Genomic DNA, 13,936 nt, shown 5'->3' on the forward strand with positions numbered 1-13,936 from the left:
CAGCCCGTCCAGAAGACTGCCGCCGTCCCGAGTACACACGCTGGTAGCAATCACGTGCGATCACAGGAAGTTATACCACCTTTCCCGCAACATTGCGCTGCCACACAACCGGAAACTAAACTCCCCGTCTCAGTCCGGCAGCAGCACTCGATACTCTCGTCGTCAGCAGGTCTCTCCACAGAAAGCAGCGCCCTCCGAAATTCAGAAGCAAACGGACCAATCGCGGCAGCGCAAAGCCAAGGCTCCGGAAGACGACACACCACACCTAGGCAAAGATGAAGTGGATACGGTTCAGATTAGAAGGGTAGATCGAATAACAAATCAAGAAGTACTGAATCAAACTGGAAAAATAAAGAAATTTAAGGCACAACTTGACTAAAAGATGGGATTTCTTGATGGATCATATCCTCAGGAATTAAGTAATTGTCAGTTTCGTAATGGTACGAAGTGTGGTGCGTAAAAATTGTACATGGAGACGAATATCTATACCTGTCACCTCAGAACGGCTTGTGGTATTGATCTGTAACTGTAATCATTTCGAATCCTGCCTCGGGCATGGATGTGTGTGATGTCCTTAGGTTAGTTAGGTTTAAGTAGTTCTACGTTCTAGGGGACTGTTGATCTCAGCTGTTAAGTCCCATAGTGCTCAGAGCCATTTGAACCATTTTTTTGTAATCATTTCATTTACTCCATGTGTAATGTTGCAACAATAAATCAGAGTGAATTGAAAACCTGCGAAAGAGTGTACTATTTTTTTCCGGCAGTGAGGAATTCTCTCCTCTCCTTCCTTCTCCTCCATTTCACTCACGAGAGAACGGTCCACTGCGATACGTTGATAACGCACTGACATTTTTCATGCAGGAGGAGTACACAAAAAGAAAGATTCGGTCAAAATTTTGGGTACTAAGACGCAGTGCAAGCATTTTTTTTTAAAATGTTGAAAATCGCCAGATTCATAGGTGGAGCAATCTCCATCCTTAGTGGAGTTGTAGCAGACCGCTCACACGCAACATGGCAGACGCACGCTTTGGCTCATGGCGCATCGGTAAACCGCAAGCACGACTCTGCACAAAGCTTCCTGGCAGATTAAAACTGTGTGCCGGACCGAGACTCGAACTCGGTACCTTTGCCATTCGTGGGCAAATGCTCTACCAACCGAGCTACCCAAGCACGACTCACGCGCCGTCCTCACAGCTGTACTTCGGCCAGTACCTCGTCTCCTACTTTCCAAACGTCACAGAAGCTCTCCTGCGAACCTTGCAGAACTAGCACTCCTGGAAGAAAGGATGTTGCGGAGACATGGCTTAGCCACAGCCTGGGGGATGTTTCCAGAATGAGATTTTCACTCTGCAGCGGAGTGTGCGCGTGAGTCGTGCTTGGGTAGCGCAGTTGGCTCAGTTGGTGTAGCACTTGTGCGCGAAAGGCAAAGGTCTCGAGTTCGAGTCTCAGTCCGGCACACAGTTTTAATCTGCCAGGAAGTTTCATATCAGCGTCACTCCGCTGCAGAGTGAAAATCTCATTCTGACGACTCTGCACGTTCGTTATTTCAAAGAGTTTTCGTTTATAGTTTTCTGAAACAACTGTCTACACTGCCTCTTAATTCAAATTTGCATCTCATTTAATATCCATAATAATAAAATAATTACCTGTATATTTGCAGTAGCGTCAGTGTTAACAATGGTGATAAAACTGAATTAATATTCATTGTGTTTAACGATTAATATTACGCAATGTGCAAATCCGGTTTTGCTTTGTAAGAACTGACCGTCAACTTTATAAATGGAAGAAAGACTTCCACGACGTAATAAATATGAGCCACAATGAAACCCGCAAGACTGTGAAAGAAAACCTATCCGAAAGATATACTGTACAAGTGGCCACAAATTCCCATTACCCTCCTCCCCCCCTCCCGCCACATTAATAACAACATGAACTCCTAAACGTGAATAAATAATATGGAAAACAGTTCTTTAGAGAAGTTTTCGTGAAATATGAACCGTATAGAATTTCACGTCAGAAGCAGTGCACCGTTACTGATGGAAATCTACAAGACTGGGTCCTTTGAATCGCAACTGACATAAACATTTCTGATTTCAAGCCTTCATCGACCTGGTTAAGCAGGTTCAAGATATCATACAGTATAGGTAGCCGCAAGAAAACGAGGTTTACTTGAAGTGAAATTGTAGAGTAGATATCGTAATTGACTTGAAGACGAAGCTTGCATTATCTCCACATTTGCTGTGTCTAACGCTGATCAGTCAGGTTTCGTGAAAGAAATGTGCGGAAACTGCACTTCAGCATTTAGAGACGAAAGAAGAAGGTGTCTGTTGTGCAATAAGTAAATGCTATGACACATTCATATATAACAGTAACAATGATGAGTATAAGTGGATTACTGTTTCTGCACCTTTGCGTCTGTAACCAGGGACATCAAGATATATTAGGACAAAAAAGAGGACTATTTCGTGGTAAAAACCTTATAATCGATATATGAAAACCAGGAAAAATGGGAACATCTAATTCGAAACAGTTTCTAACCAGTTTCAAAAATTAATTCGTTGATTTTGCTGGAGTTTTGCTTTGGACATAACTATACCTCTGCTGATATTATTGAGATTTCGCCTGGAACAAACTACGAGACTCTCGATAAACAAATTTTTCGACTGTGTAATATATTTTTAAGGAAACTGTCACACAATATAATTTCCGATAGCTCCATATCATTTGAGGCTTATCAGGAGAACAGAATTTTTAAATTTCAATCATTTGTGTTATCGGTTTCCATCGCTACATTTTACGAATTGCCTTAGGTATGCTCGGTAGGCAACATAATAAGCAGAGTGACAACCAGGACCAATTGTTAGTCATCTGGAATGCTTCCTAAATAAAAGTAGTAATTATTGTAATGTACGAGGGCAGTTCAATAAGTAATGCAACACTTTTTTTTCTCGGCCAATTTTGGTTGAAAAAACCGGAAATTTCTTTTGGAATATTTTCAAGCATTCCCGCTTCGTCTCGTATAGTTTCATTGCCCTCCGACAGGTGGCAGCGCTGTACGGAGCTGTTAAAATGGCGTCTGTAACGGATGTGCGTTGCAAACAACGGGCAGTGATCGAGTTTCTTTTGGCGGAAAACCAGGGCATCTCAGATATTCATAGGCGCTTGCAGAATGTCTACGGTGATCTGGCAGTGGACAAAAGCACGGTGAGTCGTTGGGCAAAGCGTGTGTCATCATCGCCGCAAGGTCAAGCAAGACTGTCTGATCTCCCGCGTGCGGGCCGGCCGTGCACAGCTGTGACTCCTGCAATGGCGGAGCGTGCGAACACACTCGTTCGAGATGATCGACGGATCACCATCAAACAACTCAGTGCTCAACTTGACATCTCTGTTGGTAGTGCTGTCACAATTGTTCACCAGTTGGGATATTCAAAGGTTTGTTCCCGCTGGGTCCCTCGTTGTCTAACCGAACACCATAACGAGCAAAGGAGAACCATCTGTGCGGAATTGCTTGCTCGTCATGTGGCTGAGGATGACAGTTTCTTGTCAAAGATTGTTACAGGCGATGAAACATGGGTTCATCACTTCGAACCTGAAATAAAACGGCAATCAATGGAGTGGCGCCACACCCACTCCCCTACCAAGAAAAAGTTTAAAGCCATACCCTCAGCCGGTAAAGTCATGGTTACAGTCTTCTGGGACGCTGAAGGGGTTATTCTGTTCGATGTCCTTCCCCATGGTCAAACGATCAACTCTGAAGTGTATTGTGCTACTCTTCAGAAATTGAAGAAACGACTTGTGTTCGTAGGCACAAAAATCTGACAACGCAAGACCTCACACAAGTCTTCGCACCCGAGAGGAGCTCAAAAAACTTCAGTGGACTGTTCCTCCTCATGCACCCTACAGCCCCGATCTCGCACCGTCGGATTTCCATATGTTTGGCCCAATGAAGGACGCAATCCGTGGGAGGCACTACGCGGATGATGAAGAAGTTATTGATGCAGTACGACGTTGGCTCCGACATCGACCAGTGGAATGGTACCGTGCAGGCATACAGGCCCTCATTTCAAGGTGGCGTAAGGCCGTAGCATTGAATGGAGATTACATTGAAAAATGGTGTTGTGTAGCTAAAAGATTGGGGAATAACCTGGTGTCTTTCAATGCTGACTAAAACAACCCCTGTTTCAGAAAAAAAATGTGTTGCATTACTTATTGAACTACCCTCGTACCTGAAAGCACTAATTTTTCTTTCGTCAGATGTGCCTGATGCAAGGAAAATGGTTTTGTCAGTCAAATGACACTTCTCTGTATTATGACGAGAGTGGAGAATAAACAAGGACAGAGATACCATGTCCACACAGAAGTACTACGTATAGCCAACAAATGAAGAAAACTAAACCTGTCAGACGCACATTTAGCTTAAAATCCCCGCCGGCGAGGGTGGCCGAGCGGTTCTAGGCGCTACAGTCTGGAACCGCACGACCGCTACTGTCGCAGGTTCAAACCCTGCCACGGGCATGGATGCGTGTGATGTCCTTAGGTTGGTTAGGTTTAAATAGTTCTAAGTTCTAGGGGACTGACGACCTCAGCAGTTAAGTCCCATAGTGCTCAGAGCCATTTTTTAAAATCCCCAGCTGGTTGTAAATGATCAATAACAGCTGAACACATGCCCACTTATAAGTTTCACATGATGCAATCAACAACCCACATGATGCTACACAAAATTAAAACACAACAGATTTTAACTAAACAAACAATGTATTGGCCTTGTTTCACAAATTAATTATGGTTACTGTTTTACCTAGGTTTCGGGCTATAAGCCCATTTTCCACTACATTACTGCTCCCAAAGACGAAAAAGCAAAGATAAACATGATAATAAGGCAAAGATAAACATCTCAACTTCTTAATGTATCGATCCTTGGCTTAACGTAAAATAACTTCAACTACCTTTTTTTGACAAATTACATATGGAATTACACAATTCAGTAATTACACTAACGTGACTTATTCCTTACCTCACAATACACCAATGTAACCTGTAAAACTATCGTACTGTGTATTTTAAACATCGTGCTTACTACTGTCTATTTCATGAAGTCTAATTTACCTCGTTAAAAACATGTTTGTTGCACAACATAAATCAAGAGTGCTTATTTTGTTAGTTTCTCAACCAATGTCAAGACCTTAGAAACTTCAGTATTATAACCATATAATTAGTAATACTGTAATTCTGTGTAGTTTAATTATTTATTGTGCTTAATATTGTCCATTGCGTTAAGTGTAATTTCAACGTTAAAAAACAAGTTTGATGAACAACATTTTCTGCTATCGGACTGTATCTTTGTTTATAATGTTTGGTTACCTAAGAACAAATGTGCCTTGTAGACGACAGTCATTTTTTTTCCTGAAGATGGCCTGATAAGTCGTCAATAGTCAGAAATAAACAAAAATGAGTAGAACAAAAAAGCATACTTATTTTTGCGTCTTATAAGCAAAGAAATGTTTCGTTGTTATTAAAATACAAATTATTTGAAAATTATAAAAAAATGTGCTACAAGGATTATTATAAAATAATATATGTGTAGGAAGTACTTCATTTCAATAAATTAAAGTTACAATTGATAGAAGTCGTCTGTAATGTAACATCAAATATTGGCATGATTTATTTTCTTCTGCTAGTCACCTTTGTATGCAGCAGTTTAGCTGTCGATATCAGCTGCTTCTTGCATAAAACGTTAATGGTACGTGACAGTTTTTGTCTGAATAGTTGCTTCAAAGTCGTTTCAGTCTTTCCAGATATTAGCACCTCATGGCCCTTCACTCCCTTGTCGATCATGCGTTGGGCACGAAGGGCTGTACAAACCATCATCATAAGTAGTTCTTCGTGCTACAAAAACGAGTAGCTTCGAAGGTTTTTAAAAAAATTACTTGTACTGTGACTTAGCAGATAAAATTTTTGCAGTGTATATCTTTCGTTGCATTCTTCCTGGATAAAAAATTTCAGGGTAGCTATCGACATGTGGGACTGGACCATTACCTTCTCAGGCTAAGCTCAAAGTGTGTTATAAATTTGTACCACTATCGATTTCATACAGACTTGTATGTGAGAGAAGAAGAACTTGATTTCATCGTGGGCTGTCCTCATTTATTTTTTTTCTGTCTTTTCCTTCAATCACTTTAGGCTGAAGCCATCATGATTCTTTCAATAGAGCAACGTCCTATTTCTTGATCTACCAGTATCCAGGGAGAAGGTAATGGATGACAATACATGAACACGTCAAGGAACAACTTTCTAGGTGCTTCAGTCCGGAACCGCGCGACTGCTGCGGTCGCAAGTTCGAATCCTGCCTCGGGCATGGATGTGTGTGATGTCCTTAGGTTAGTTAGGTTTAAGTAGTTCTAAGTTCTAGGGGACTGATGACCTCAGATGCTAAGTCTCCTAGTGCTCAGAGCCATTTGTACCATTTTTGAAAACTCTCATGGAATTAGATCGCGTTGCAGATCACAAAATCTGTATGGAAATATAAAGACTGGAATATTTCCTACAAACGGTTTAGGACATACGATATAACCGATACTCTGAGATGAAGATGTTCACACAGGAGTAAAAACTTCCAACGAGTGATGAAACAAGAAATCTGTATCCAACTGGGCTACTTCTGTGTGTAATGACGAGTACGTCGACTATCTCCTTACTAGCTCACTGCACTAACCTACAGGGTTATTACAAATGATTGAAACGACTTCACAGCTCTACAATAACTTTATTATTTGAGATATTTGCACACACATACAAAAACTCAAAAAGTTTTTTTAGGCATTCACAAATGTTCGATATGTGCCCCTTTAGTGATTCGGCAGACATCAAGCCGATAATCAAGTTCCTCCCACACTCGGCGCAGCATGTCCCCATCAATGAGTTCGAAAGCATCGTTGATGCAAGCTCGCAGTTCTGGCACGTTTCTTGGTAGAGGAGGTTTAAACACTGAATCTTTCACATAACCCCACAGAAAGAAATCGCATTGGGTTAAGTCGGGAGAGCGTGGAGGCCATGACACGAATTGCTGATCACGATCTCCACCACGACCGATCCATCGGTTTTGCAATCTCCTGTTTAAGAAATGCCAAACATCATGTTGGAAGTGCGGTGGAGCACCATCCTGTTGAAAGATGAAGTCGGTGCTGTCGGTCTCCAGTTGTGGCATGAGCCAATTTTCCAGCATGTCCAGATACACGTGTCCTGTAACGTTTTTTTCGCAGAAGAAAAAGGGGCTGTAAACTTTAAACCGTGAGATTGCACAAAACACGTTAACTTTTGGTGAATTGCGAATTTGCTGCACGAATGCGTCAGGATTCTCTATCGCCCAGATTCGCACATTGTGTCTGTTCACTTCACCATTAAGAAAAAATGTTGCTTCATCACTGAAAACAAGTTTCGCACTGAACGCATCCTCTTCCATGAGCTGTTGCAACCGCGCCGAAAATTCAAAGCGTTTGACTTTGTCATCGGGTGTCAGGGCTTGTAGCAATTGTAAACGGTAAGGCTTCTGCTTTAGCCTTTTCCGTAAGATTTTCCAAACTGTCGGCTTTATTCGTCGACTTCCGCGGGCTACGCGTGAAACTTGCCCGCAAGCGTTCAACCGTTTCATCGCTCACTGCAGGCCGACCCGTTGATTTCCCCTTACAGAGGCATCCAGAAGCTTTAAACTGCGCATACCATCGCCGAATGGAGTTAGCAGTTGGTGGATCTTTCTTGAACTTTGTCCTGAAGTGTCGTCGCACTGTTATGACTGACTGATGTGAGTGCATTTCAAGCACGACATACGCTTTCTCAGCTCCTGTCGCCATTTTGTCTCACTGCGCTCTCGAGCGCTCTGGCGGCAGAAACCTGAAGTGCTGCTTCAGCCGAACAAAACTTTATGAGTTTTTCTACGTATCTGTAGTGTGTCGTGACTATATGTCAATGAATGGAGCTACAATGAATTTATGAAATCGCTTCAATCATTTGTAATAGCCCTGTATTTACCGAGGCGTTGATAATGAATTCCTCCCCCCCCCCCCATCTGGCAGATAACCAATGTGGTTACACACGATGTATGCCAAATCTCGTATTTATCTTCTCGTTCTCAAATTAGAGAGGAAGTAGTGTTAACAGCGTGACCGACACTGAAATATTCAGCCGTTGTGGGAGATCTCCGAGGTCGGTAATTAGCGGTATCTGCGTCGAACATCGGCAGCAGGTGCGGCGTGGTAGCTGATTCCTCGGTAGCGCAGCGCGGACTCGCCGCGCCCGCTATCTGATGCACGCCCGCCGCCAGGGGTCAAGGGCCACGACACCTCCGGAGCACCGCAGCAGTGCTGCCCACACCGCTCTTCTCCACCAACTTCTCCCGCCATTGTTCTTACGGCCGTCCTTCTGGTACTGTTCATCACCATGTCGGTCATTCATTTTGAGACATTACGTCACTTACGCAGTGCTTTAGTTCATTATTAATCTTCTACATCTACATCTACGTAATTACCCTGCTATTGTCCGCCCCCCGGTAGCTGAATGGTCAGCGCGACAGAATGTCAATCCTAAGGCTCCGGGTTCGATTCCCGGCTAGGTCGGAGATTTTCTCCGCTCAGGGACTGTGTGTTGTGTTGTCCTAATCATCATCATTCCATCCCCATCGACGCACAGGTCGCCGAAGTGGCGTCAAATCGAAAGACTTGCATCAGGCGAACGGTCTACCCGATGGGCGGCCCTAGTACACCACATTATTATTAACTCTGCTATTTACAATAAAGTGCCTGGCAGAGGGTTCAATGAACCACCTTCAAGCTGTCTCTCTACCGTCCCACTCTCGAAGGGCGCGCAGGAAAAACGAAAACTTAAATTTTTTTATGCGAGCCCTGATTTCTCTTCTTTTATCGTGATGATCATTTCTCACTATATAGGTAGGTGCCAACAGAATGTTTTCGCAAACGGAGGAGAAAACTGGTGACTGAAATTTCATGAGAAGATCCCGCCGCAACGAAAAACGCCTTTGTTTTAATGACTGCCACTCCAATTCACGTATCATGTTGGGTTGCGTTGTTTGGGGAAGGAAACCAGGCAACGAGGTCATCGGTCTCATCGGCTTAGGGTCGAACAGGGAAGAAAGTCGGCCGTGCCCTTTCAAAGGCACCATCCCGGAATTTGCCTGGAGCGTAGTATCTTTGATAGCTATCAATGAAGCGTCCACGTCGCTAGGTAACCAGTAGCGTCCGCAGGCCACCTTTCGTATACACAAAATCCCTCAGCGGGGCAGTCTAATAACGTTGTGCCATTGGTTGGCCAGTTACGCTTTTTATTATGCAAAATTTTTAATGCATAGGTTGTAAATTGTTACTGAAATATAACTTTCCGTAATATCCAGCATAATATTAAGGTTCACAGTCATGCTGAATGTCATGTATAGCATACGCTGTACCACACTGACTAAAACCGACAAAGGTTGAGAAGCACTGGGCGGTGTTCCTGTTATTTAACTTCATCACACAGCCACATAGTCAGCAATCGACATCACTGCACGGTGTACACAGCTCATTCTCCGTGTCATCCTCTAATCATGTCATCACCGGGTATAAAATTGTATAATTTACCAAACAATGGTTGTTACATCCTGTAGTTTATGTTCATACATGTTAATACATTACATGTTAATACATTAAAAGTTTCCCTTTATTCTGTTGTACTGTAAATTACGGAGTATGGTCCGAAGACTATCCACATCTGGTCGAAACCGGTCATCATTTATTAATAAAACTATTTTTATGCCATCAAGACTATTCTTTTTCTTCTTCAGGGATGGATCACTTAGGACCACGCGTAATCAACATTTGTTGGCCTTCCTTTATGCCCAGTATTACTTCATAAGCAACGAATGGGCCAGCTTTCGTTGCGTAGACCACGTATGTCGGTTAGTTTTTCTCTCTTCTTCCTCAAAACCCCGTGTGTTTGTGATTTTTCTGATTTCATTTCTGTCATGTAGTTTTGGAGACCCTAATTCTCTCAGGTCTTTTTCCGTCTGTTTGTACCAGTTCGGTCTTGTAGTTTTGTTCTTTAAAAATGTATGGATTTTGTGCGTTAACCTGTTTGAGTCCATTCTTTCTAAATACCCTATGACTTGGATTCTTCTCATGCGCATTGTGTCTGTTATTTTGGAGATATTTTTATGTATTTCTGCATTGGGTTTTGGATAATGCACACCATCTTTAGTTCTTGGTCCTAGGATTTTCCTCATTATTTTACGTTCTTTCACTTCTAATTCCCCTTTTAATGTTCTGTGTTGAAGGTTTAGTGTCTCAGACGCGTAGAGAGCTTCTTGTTTAATTACTGTTGTGCAGTGTCGTATTTTGCAGTTCCGCGAGAGACTCTTTTTGTTGTAAACGTTTTTTGCTAACTGAAACACCGACTCCATTTTCTGGACTGTTGATCTGGCAGATTTCCTTTCATTACAATTTTCTGCAATTCATTCACTTAAATATTTAAATTCTTTTACTCGAGAGATGTAGTTATTACCAATTTTGAGATCAGAAGGTGCAGCTTTGATCTAAGTCATAAATTTTGTTTCTTCAAATGAAATTTGTAATCCTATTTTAGCTGCCTGCTCTTGTAATAATTCTAGCTGTTTCTGCGCATCGGTAATGTCTTGGGCGATCAGTGCCATGTCATCAGCATATGCTAAACAGTCTAATTCTATGCTCGAACGTTTTGGTCCCAGTCTGTGTGCTGTTGCACTTGCTTTTCTCCATTCACGAACAACTCAGGGTACCCTCCGCCACACACCGTCAGGTGGCTTGCGGAGTATGGATGTAGATGTAGATGTAGATTCAGGAATCACGATATACAGACGTAAATCCTTTTGATTCAGAAGGATACAGGATATACAAGACTATTCTATATAATATTTTATTACTTTTCTTCATGTTTTTGTGTCAGGCAGAGTAGAAGTCAGTTTCTGTTCTCAAGAAGGGTCACATGACAGATGTACACATTTATAGGCCTACATCGCTGACATCAACATGTAAAATTCTGAAATACCTTTCATGCTCACGTGTTAGGAAGTTTCAGGAGAACTAAAATCTTTTCTGTAAAAATCAACAAGGATTCCGCAAACAGAGACCTTTCGAAACTCTGTCGTCCACGAGATCCAGTGCGCCGCAGGCATTGGCACTCAGAATGTCATCGTGTCGCTTGACGTCATGGCATTTGATTGAGTTCTGTACTGAAGTCCAGCGAAAAAAATACGAACTTGTCGAGTATCTGGCCAGGTTTGTGACTGGATTCAGGTTATCCTTGCAGAAAGAACTCAACTCGACACTCTTAATGGTACAGAACAGACAGTTTTAAAAATAATTTCCGAAATAGCAAAAGTATGTGTGATACATTGCATAGATAACGCCGGAAGCCCATGAGGCTGTTTGCAGATGATATGGCTGTCTGTAAGAAGGTTGCAACGTCAGAAGGCTTGGCGAATTGTATGGGGACCTACAGGGGAGAGATGTAGCGACTGGCATGTGACCATGAACGTAAACAGATACAAAAAATTGCATATATATAGGAGAAAAAGATCCACTGCTGTACAGTTACAGTATTGACGACAAATTTCTGAAAAAGTAACTACAGTAAAATACCTAGGAGTAATTGTTCGGAGCGATTTTAAGTGAAATTATCACATAAAACAAACAGTGGGAAAAGGAAATGACAGACTGGGATTTATAGGGAGAAACTTAAGGAACGAAAAACACATACCAGCTTATAAACCCAGTGTCTCGCACGTAAGTCTGAGAACACATCAGCAATACAGAAAATTGATGGAAATGTGCATGTATGGCAAATCTAGTGCAGCTGTGATGTAACTTGGACTTCCAAAACAAAGGTATAAGCTCCAATACACAGTATCTAAACATTAACTGTCAGGCCGAAAACTAGATCGTCAAATAAATACACTCTTTACAGTGAAATGGTGGTAATATCTTGTCGAAAATTCTACTCGACTCTGACCCCACAAAAAGAAAAAAATCATCACTCTCTCGACCGATTCTTGAGCGTTGCTCATCAGTCTGACTACTCTTGTTTACCTGATTTCGGCTGACTTTACCAGACGTGACGTGTTACTGATCTAAGAACTTAGAGCATTGTATTCGACAATAGTGTGAAAGCCGAAATCTAGGTAGTACAGCAGAAAAATATAGTAATATAGAGTCTTTCAAAAAGTACTGCATTACTGTGGCTCCCCACCATCGAAAAATTTTTGACTAGATGTCATACGGTGCAGGGAAGTCCGGCTTGTCTCGAAGGAGCAGGACAAATTAACAACAACTGCAACTAGAAATGCTTCACAAACCAGTGCAGACCTCATACCCAAGGTAATAGGTATAAATAGTTCTTTTTATGGACGGTCGAAACTAGCCGAAACCGTGTAACTCCATTTTGTAAATTAAAGAAACTGCACAACAGGTGCTTCATCCACAGTCTTTTATTGTGTAGACGACCGCATTCGGAATACTTAAAGCTCCATAACTGGTGGAAAAAATAAAATCACTTAACCATCTGAGGTCATTCTCACTCCAGTGTTATCATGGAACCGAAGATTCTGTGTCAAAAGGATAAAAGGGACATAAATTTCATAACAACCGTTCCCCCACGCTGCAAAACGGATAACACAAACAAGAAATTTGTGTGTTCGCCGTTGCGCAGCACGGGCGACCAGTTTTTAAAAGAATTTACGTCACTCTTTTCCTTTTGACTCGGAGCCTTTAGTTCATTGATAACATTAGGTTGAGGATGATCTCAGATGGTTAACTGATTTCATTTTTTACTCCATATGATGGAACTTTAAGTGTTCTGAAACTAGTCGTGTACATAATACAAGATTGTGGATTAAGCAGCTGTTGTGCGCGTGCTTTGCGACTGAACCAGCATATGGCACAAGCACATCGCCCCTACATGCATTGGTCTGCACCCCAGTCTATCGTCGAAAATGTGCTATTTAAGTTCCCCTTATATTAATGTTACATATTTCGATTGCCTTTACTGATTTGGTACATTACCGTAGCGTGTCTCTGAATTCGTTCTATTTGCTGTCAGAAGTATCAGTTAAGGACTCAAAAAGTTGAAGCGTACTCTGTAATTGGTCTCACAACCGTCTAACATACAGTCTTCTTTAAACGTGCACTACATCTTCCCAGAATCTTGCCATTAAATCCAAAAGTGTCACTTCATTACTTATTACTTATTTCACAAGTTAGAAGGAAGGTCAGCGTTGGTCGTAATATTGATGTTTTATTGATAGCAAAATCAATTTTCAATCACATAGTGATCATCTTCAGTGCTGTGGTGTACAAATGAAACTCATAGGCACTGGTATCAAGTTATTACCAGTAACAAAAGCTAAGAAACGATCACAAGTCTGTAATGTTTCAAATCGCTTGCTACTGTTCATCATGATTATCACGTTCTTGAACATCAACCCTGTTATATTCACTGTTTAAACAGTCCTCCTCTGGACTTTTCTTTCCACGACAGTCCTCTGCTACACAAAGTCATCTTTCTCCTGCATATTTCCTAGTGTCACCTACCTGTCCTATTTAGCTAATTTTCTAATTTTTTTATTATTTTTATGTAGTAATATTAGGTAATTTTCTTTATCTATTCTTATCGTGTGACATCCAGTAAACAATTTCATTGGTGCATCTACCATCCATTCACTTGGCTACATGATGTGCCCACCAATTTATTTGTCATAGTTGCGTCTTCCACTTCACTATCTTCCCTGATGTGTAGACAGGTAGTTATAGAGAATGAAGAGGGCGAAAGGTGGGAAATAGCAAGAAATGGATGGGAGAGAGCAGTATAAGAGTGACCAAAGACAACTGTTAGATAGCAGGAGACAAAGAGAGGGTAAGAA

This window comes from Schistocerca piceifrons, chromosome 1, assembly GCF_021461385.2.
Source record: "Schistocerca piceifrons isolate TAMUIC-IGC-003096 chromosome 1, iqSchPice1.1, whole genome shotgun sequence".
NCBI lineage: Eukaryota > Metazoa > Arthropoda > Insecta > Orthoptera > Acrididae > Schistocerca > Schistocerca piceifrons.